The 8,697-nt window shown below is 35.2% G+C and overlaps 1 long non-coding RNA gene across 1 annotated transcript; it reads right to left on the bottom strand.

Annotated features, from left to right (window-relative positions):
• Positions 1-4,348: 4,348 nt before the first annotated feature.
• Positions 4,349-8,005, bottom strand: LOC139828829 (uncharacterized). The gene is made up of 3 exons (XR_011740822.1): positions 7,892-8,005; positions 5,810-5,898; positions 4,349-4,589 (listed from the first exon to the last, which is right to left on the bottom strand). It is a non-coding gene; the product is annotated as an uncharacterized lncRNA (long non-coding RNA).
• Positions 8,006-8,697: the final 692 nt, after the last annotated feature.

The raw sequence follows: 8,697 nt of genomic DNA on the forward strand, positions 1-8,697 counted from the left end.
ATAATGCAGCTTCTGATAATCACAATTTCAATGTAACTGTTGAAGGAAATAGCTTCAGTGGTGGATATCACTCCCAGAGTGCTTCAGGCTATAATGCCTAACAGTTTTCCAGTTCACAGAAAATATAAATCAGGATTAGATTTCAGTAATTTGCACATAACCTGACAGTGATTAGCACAATGGACCAGAATCTTCAGAGAAAGTTAATATAAGAAACTACACAGACAGGAATTGTGTCCCAGGTCCCTGGTACAGAGCAAAAACTGAATTGTCATTGTGATGAGGAGCATTGCTTTGATAAAGAACCTATCATGGCGATAACATATCCAGATGTTCCTTTATCTCAAATGCAGCGATATTAATAGACTATTTAATCTTTACTAAAAAGAGAGTTAGTAACACAGTCTTACTTTTAATTTATGGTTCATTAGGTCTATTTCTTAATGTGATTAATGGCATATCACTACTTAAAGCATGGGACATTCATCAGCAGAACTGCGTGCCCTTAAAACAGGTGTTCAGGGAATTTGAGAACGTTACAACGCAAAGTTTTATTATTTCTATAATAGTCTGATATGACGAATTGCCAAAGAACAGAAGCATTATAATCTTCAAATAGGAATTAATTTTTGTGTATTTATTTTGACACTTTTTTTCTCTAAATTTGCAAGGCTTTCATAAATCTGCATTTGGATGGCATATGACTATAGATGTAAATATGAACACAGGAAAGCTGGAGAATAAGAATACAAATTCCAAAATTTTCCAGTGCAGAATGTGAGACAAGAAAATTGAACCTTTATTAAAGATAGAAACTAGCTTTTGTCAAGATTTTGACTTCTTGATAGGGGAAATCTGTTTTGAATCTTGATTATTGAGAGGAGAAAATAAGAGGTACTAGAGGAAGGGGGAAAACAAACAAACACACACACCATCAAACCAATAAGAAAGAAAACTTGAAATACTAGAATATAACTGTATAAAATTAACAATTATGTATAATACTGACCTAGAGCACATTCTACATATAATACAAAAATAATAAGAGGGATTTCTACGCATGTCTGTAACTAGATCATGAGAGATCAGTTCTCAAAACTAGTTATTAAGTGTACAAAACAACTAACGAAATAACTCTCCACAGAGGATAGTACTGCTAAAATTGAGAAGCAGACCAGATAAGGAGAAGACCCTGAGGACAAAAGCCCTCAAAATTCTCAGAGAAACAGAAAACAGCCTAAAAAGTAGATAGAGACAGTCCCATTCCCTAAAACGTTAGGAAAGCTATGAAATTAATTGATAAGAAATAATTGAAATAGATATTATTATGAGTTTTTTTAAGATCTGTGCACCTAAGAACGCTTTTGGTCAGATATCATATTTTAATATTTATGTTTCTTCTTTTACCAGGAGTCATCAGTGACTTTTGCCTTTCTGCTCAGTTCTGTTCATTTTTCATTTTATCTTTCTTCTCTTTCTGAACCCTGAAATAACAGGGCAAGATGGACTATCATCTTCTCTTTCATGTATATTGTAAATTCTCTGGAGTAAAAACTTTTTCTTTGTTTTAGGTCTGCAGAGAGTCTTGCATAATACAGTCATGATCTACAAATGGGGGGTTTAAGTGATAGTATACAAATCAATGAATAAAAGGATGTTCATTTCACTTAAATCTTATTAGAAATAGATGATTAATGGATATTAAACACTGACCTATTAATTTACAAACTCGACAAAGGAAAATCCTGTTAGTAAACAAATCTTCTAAAAAAATATTTCAACACAATCTCTACAACTGAAACCTCCTGGTTCTGCCTTCAAAGGTAGAGCATACTCTGAAAGAATGAAGACGAAAATAAAAAGTAATAAGCTGTACTGTCTGTCAAAAGGAGGCCTGTGAATTATGCAGTGCCTTAGTGTCCTGACTGCTGTGGAACATTGGAGACTGACTCTTTGGAATGGAAATAAAAGAGATGTTGCAAAGTTTGACCACAAATAAGCATTTTTCATGGGTCAAATTTATTCAGAACTAGCCATTATAAAAATGTACATTCATACCAGAATGTTTTTTGGGTTTGTTTGTTTTTTCAGTCATTGAGGGGCTGGTGAAGTAGTGCTTATGTCAGATACTAATAATTCCAGTCTGAAAATACTCACCTGAATGATGACTTCCAGCCATTCTTTCTGTTTGTGTTATGGTAGGAGCCAGAGCCCATTGGGACACCAGATAGTTCCAGGACTAGGAACCCAGAAGTAGGTCAGATCTGCCCTGTTTTCAGCTTCATTAGACAGGACTCTTGATCAGCTAAGGGTCTTGATCTCCAGGCACAAGTCATTCTTACTTGTAAGACAAATGAAGTATTTTTTAATACATTTATAATTTCATTCAATGTATCACAGACTGTTTTCAGAAGATGGGTGAAAACCAAAACTTTAGCCAATATACGATAATTGTCCGTGTGTTTTTGTCTATCATTTAAGAACAATTTGTCTTCCTGGATTAACACAGTTCTGATACAGGAAAAAAAAATGCAACTTGTAAATGGTGAAATAATAATAAGGAGCATCAAAATGCTGACTTGGAAATGCAAACGTGGCTGCATCTATATTGTCCTTGTGGACTATGTCAGAGAGAGACCCTTGATCTCTGAGCCCCTTAGTAAGGTGAAAATCATACTAGGGTTGGTTTCTTCCAAATCACGTTGGTGTCACAGACCAACACAGTGGGTGGTTTTCTGTGTAGCATGGTGTATGCTGGAGCACCTTGACTGCTGTGTTTGAGAATGACTGATTCTATGCCAAAATGGTATTGGAAAACCTCTCAAATAGGACACTTTCCTTTTCATATCCACACTCTTGTTTGTTTCTAAACCGGACTTTTAATTCACCCTCTTAAGTATTTCTAAAATAATAGTATTTTGAAATAGCAATTGCTAAAACTTTTAATGGTTTGGTTTACGTCCTTAACAGCCAGGCTTACAAAAATGAATTTCATTTTTATTCTCATCTCTACCTTTGAGTATTCTTTGACTCCTAAAAATCAGTCTTTAATTGGTTTTAGCAGTCCTCACATTCATCCTGGTCAACATTTGACCAACATACTATTTTAGAACTATTCAGTGACCTTGTTTTTAATTTTTGTTTTTGAGCATTCAGATGTATTTGTCCTCTTTATGTGATTGCTCCTTTGATTACAGACTGTCTGGTCAAGTTTTTCTCTGACACTACATGAGAAGTATTGTAGAGACAGCTTTGTTTCTGCTGCTAAACATCTGTGCCATGAAAGGATATTGCCTGGGAAATGAATTAGGCATGAATCAGTTTTTATATCCCCATCTAAAACAAATATGATATAAATCAAATTATTGTTTAATATACTTAATTATCTTTTAATGTGTCTCAAGTCACATAGCATATGTCCTGTAAAAAGCACTTGGTTTGGTCCTCTGAACATGTCATGTATATGCTAATGATGAGAGATGGCACAAGTAGTTCTTGCCAGAGTCAGATCCAATGGAAAAAAATGAGTTCCAAAATAGAATCCTACTCAAAATAGAGCCCTACTCTAAAAACTGTCTTAAGTTACATCTACTTGATTTCCTGTATCATGATCTGTGCCCATCATTGTTCATCCTGTCACTGGGCACCACTGACACCCAGTTGCAGTTTTCGAAGGGATTTAATTCTAATAACAGCTTGTGCAGAAAAAAAAAAAACCTGTAAATAAATAATTTTTTAAAAAGTATTCGCGGTTCTAGAAAAATGCGAAAGGTACCACATAATCCAAAGTGTGTCTTCTCCACAAATGAACTTGTGGTTTTGGCGAACACTGGACTGTCAGAAAGTGATAAAGCACCTTTCAGTAATAAATTCACTGAAGAACTGTGAAAAATGAAAAGAAATAGCAGCTTATTTGTAAATAAAGTAATAGTATTTGTTTAGCTTGAAACAAAAATGCAGCATAATCCAAATTGTTTTGTGGCTGAATAGCACTGAAATCAGCAAATTTCTGTTACTGGAATACACGCTTAGTCATTAAAATCTAGATTATGAGTATCACTAACTATATATACTCAGATTCAAAAATTTATAGATCTGCACATATAATGTCATGTATTCAGTTCAGCAACATTTGCATTTACTAAGCTCTCCATTTTTAACAAGCCTGATATAAGGAACCTGTTAAATGTCTACAATATGTTCACCTTTCACAGTGCATAATAAAGTCAAACACACTCTTACAGCTACTTCATTGCAAACATTCTGGCAAAGAAATGAAATATTTAAAGGAGTGAACTCATCTGAAGGTGGTGATTGAAAGCATTTTCACATCTCAGGAAAAGAGCATTTTAACATTGCTTGTCACAGACATCCTGTCAGGCCTTCGTGTGTTCCAGATAAGACCTTTGGAACAGCCTCTTCAAGCATCAGAGCAAACTTTCACCATTGATTCTGCTGTAGAACTAGATTAATGCACTGTACTCATGGGTTGTTGTATTCAAATGGTAATTTTTGGTCGCTTCTTGCTATTCACTGGGAAATAACCAGCTCCATATGACTCATCATGTTGTGGGAGTTCAATGCCAAGCCTGCTTGCACACAAAAGAAAATTACATAATTATACTAAATTTTGCAAATCAAAATCTTCTTTGTAATTGCCTTAAGATTATTTTATATTTCATTTTCAGAAGATGCTTCCTTGTGTAGCTATTCAGGAGGAACATTTATTAAAAAAAGTTAATTATAGTTTCTTAAAGAATTAAACCAGGCTTTTTGGTTCTTTCAGGTTTTGTTAACCAAAGAATATGTCTGTTATACACGTTTTTGAATTTTGGGCTTGTGTTTCGGTTTTGCCCACATTCTTGACAATCTGACTATGGAAAAGTCATTTACTTTTACTGTAAATGTATCTGATCTGTACTTCTGTTGAAAAGATATACTATTGGAAAAACAAAACAACTAACAAATGAGCACGGCTTTTCTTAACAGTTTAAACATCTTAAACAGCTTAAAAATCAACTAAGAATGGAAAAATTGATGAAATATTTTTAAATAACATGATATTTCAACATACAGATGGAAACAGACAGGACTTTCAAACCAGCATTTCACTGGAGGAAAGAAGGGCCAGTGAGAAAATTGATTAAAAAATAGAGTTTTTCCATTTTCTGACATATTTTTTGTGGGTCTTTCTGGAGTCCAACACTGCCAATCCAGCAATCAGCAGCTATTTCTGACATGTTCCTTCCTAACTTAACTACAGACTGTCACTTTAATCTCTAGGGAACGATATTGCCTAGGAAGACTGAACTGGTAAGGTGAGAAAAGAAACCAAGAAAATCACTTCTAATTACTGTTATGTCAATTTGAAGACTGACTGGAAGCATCAGAAATATATCCTTATTTCTTACAATATACTTGAACCAAAAAAAGTCTCAATTTCTTGAACCACAGCTCTTCCCGGTTCCTGAAAATGCCCGTTTCACTAAACATGATTTCTAGACTGCATGCAAGTGGGAAGAGGTAATAAAGGACTTCTCATACTTTAAAGATAACCAGTCATAGAGTTCTGTCTGGCCAATTCCAATGCTTCAGAAAACAGGATTTTGATGAGGTTTCCACACCTTCATTTCCTCTCCCTATGCATTCCCTAAAAAGAACTATTACATAAAATACTGACTGAAAGCCTGCCCACACTCTGCAGACTTCAAGATGTTTTATTGCCTTTGTGAACATTAGACACCCTGCTTATATTTACCACCTACTAACAGGACAGGACAGAAAATAAAATACATGCCGCGAAACTCACTGATATTTTCTGCCATCTTCCGCACTTTCCTCTGCCTTTCCTTGAATGTCCTTCAAAGCAGCTCCCTTTATTTTTCATTTTTCCATATGCTGAAAGCAGAGAAAGGGAACAGAACTTTTAGCCTAATACTGTGTAGGTGACAAAATATTCCTTTTCCATCTACTTTGTGAATAATTTTGAGGTACATTTCATAGCTGTTTGAGAGATCCACAACTCCTCCTGCCCAAATCCTGGCTGTATTCCAGTCTCATAATTACATTCCACCTACCTAAAATTCTCCCTTTAGTTCAAGTGCAATCGTGTGCCATTTTCTGAGCTCTGTTACTTTGCTTATAAACTCCCACTGAAACCAAAGAGAAAGGCAGGCAGGATTTGGTTCACTGGTCTAAAAACATTATATACAATGAACCAATTGTTAAGTAAAGCTAGTGAAACTATTTCCATAGTCTTGGGCTGGAATACTGCATCAAATGCCATTATTGACCAATTAACATACTGGTCTGCGACAGCATTTAAGCTCCTGTTCTGCTTGACTCAAAGTGGTGTGGAATGAAAATCTTTCAGAATCAGGAACTCAAAAGCCAAATTACTCAATGTAAACTTTGTAATAGTCTTCCCCCTCTCTGAAAACAATTAAGTGCCTCCGTTTTTATTTCAGTGGGGAATTAAAAGTTTCCAAAACTTTGTTTTCCAGGGAAGAGAAATGTCAATCACTAATGGAATTTGCTTTTTGGGTCCTAATATAAATCTTGTTCTTGGATTACAGGACTGACTTAAATCTTCTAGAAGTTCTAGGCTTTCCTTTTTTATTAACACCTATCAGACACTTGAATTTTCATTTGTACTTGAAAAATATTACTAAACATTTACAATGTTCTGACTCCTGGTCACTAAATACCCGTGAAACCTACAGGAAGATCAACCAGTTTATACAGTAGAATGACTAACATTTGCAAGATAAAGGCAGTTTCATATGAGTTAAATATGAACTAGTAATGAGGACAATAGAAAAAAAGGTAAATTGCCATCATCTCTTGGCGACTTTTTCGATTAATTCTTTTCCTTGAGCTTATCATGTATTCAGTGTTTTCTTTTTGCTATTATATCCATCATAGTAAAGTTTGTGGTGTTTAGATTTGCTACTAAGTTCACAGAGGGATTTTATCAGTAATTTGCTTTGGTTGCCCGGTGATTGCCAGTTTGTTTGCCTACTGAGTAGGAGGAATGGAAAGAGGAGAAAAAAATCGGTGTGGACGTGGTGACCTCCACTGTGAATTTTACTAAGTGACTTAATCGTTGCTGTGAATCTGTGTGACTCTCATGCTCTTCTAGAAACAGTGTGATAGACCTGATAGCTGTACACAGCACGCACCCAAATGACACATTTTCCCCTTTGTATCAGTGGTATCCTCCCAAGAAAGCACTTTGAAACATGCTGAGTGCTGAGTATAGAGATGGCTTGATCTGACAGCTAACAACATCAAATTGGGAGCCAGAAAAGCCTGTCTTAAATCTTTTTTTTCCTCCACCAACTCTTTTACCTTGGGGAAAGTCGCTTAACTTCACTAAGTACCTCCTGTACCTCCAAGGGGAGAAAAAAAAAAAAAGAATAAATTGCCCACTGTTTTGAAAATGTGAAAGATAACAAAAGTTGTATATCTGGGGCTTTATGTACTTTAACAAATAAACAAAATACATATTATGGTCATTTTTATGTGGGTGTGTAAATAGTTATCTTTGTACTGCAAAAGAGTAGATTGCCAATTTCTGATCTCAGGGACATGGTATGAGGCAAACAACAAAAGGACAATTACAACATTTATCAGTGTTCGCTGAGCATATACCAAGCAAAACTGTATCTACACTCAGTAGTTAGAAAATGCATCATATTAGAAGTTAGAAAAAATATTTTCTGTCAAACTGAAACTGGTTCCTCTGGCAGTTGTCTTGTGTGGTAGGACAGGCAACAACTCCTTTTTTTCCTGGACAGTGCCGAACCTACTAAAACAGTCAAGATCATTTGCATTTCAGTTATTAATAAAGTATCTTCTCTGATCATTTTGTCCAGTGCTAATACTTCACCTTTTCCTTTTGAATTGTTGCAGATGTTTCCCAACTCCATGCAACCTGCAGCTGCTTTTTTAACAAACTACACATTTTTCAGAAAATGCATTGGACTTCAGAAGAAAATTTCACTAGCAGCAGGTTTTCCAGATGATGAAGAGACAGAACGCTAAGAAAAACTAATTTACTTCTTGTGTGAAGTAGAAGGGTTATATTCCTCTGGGCCTTTATTCCCGTGCATGCCACTTTGCAAATGAAACACACCACATGAGTACTGTAGGAAGAAAAACATCATGAATACTAAGTTAGTCACGAGTTGCATAGGAATATAAAATGCATTGGTTCTAGTTAAAATCAATTTCGCCTTGGAAATAAGTATTGGATTCACTTTCTCTCCCCAAAAACACTTGGACAGATGGAAAATACTGCTGTAGCTGCTGTGTATTAAAATGGAAAATATACTTATACAACCAAACAATCCAGAAATCTTGTTGGTTGTACAGTAAAACCCATTTTCATTGTTTTACTGCAAAGGGGTACAGCCTCTAGAATGGATTTACAGACCTAATGTGTGTTGATCCAATAAACAAGCAATTCTTTTCCTCCATTACTAACAAGATATAATTGGAACAAAGTAGATCCCAGAGGTTTGGAGTCATTAGTTATTATGGAAATATCAAAAGAAGGGAGAAGAAATGGAACAGGAGCCACTCGTGGCGTACATCATATTTATGTTCTGAACATAATTTTTTAAAAGTTCTTCATTTTTCTTTTTCAAAAGAAGTCCAGGAAGGAAAGGTCCCATACGAAGTTACAGAAGCAAA

This window comes from Patagioenas fasciata, chromosome 11, assembly GCF_037038585.1.
Source record: "Patagioenas fasciata isolate bPatFas1 chromosome 11, bPatFas1.hap1, whole genome shotgun sequence".
NCBI lineage: Eukaryota > Metazoa > Chordata > Aves > Columbiformes > Columbidae > Patagioenas > Patagioenas fasciata.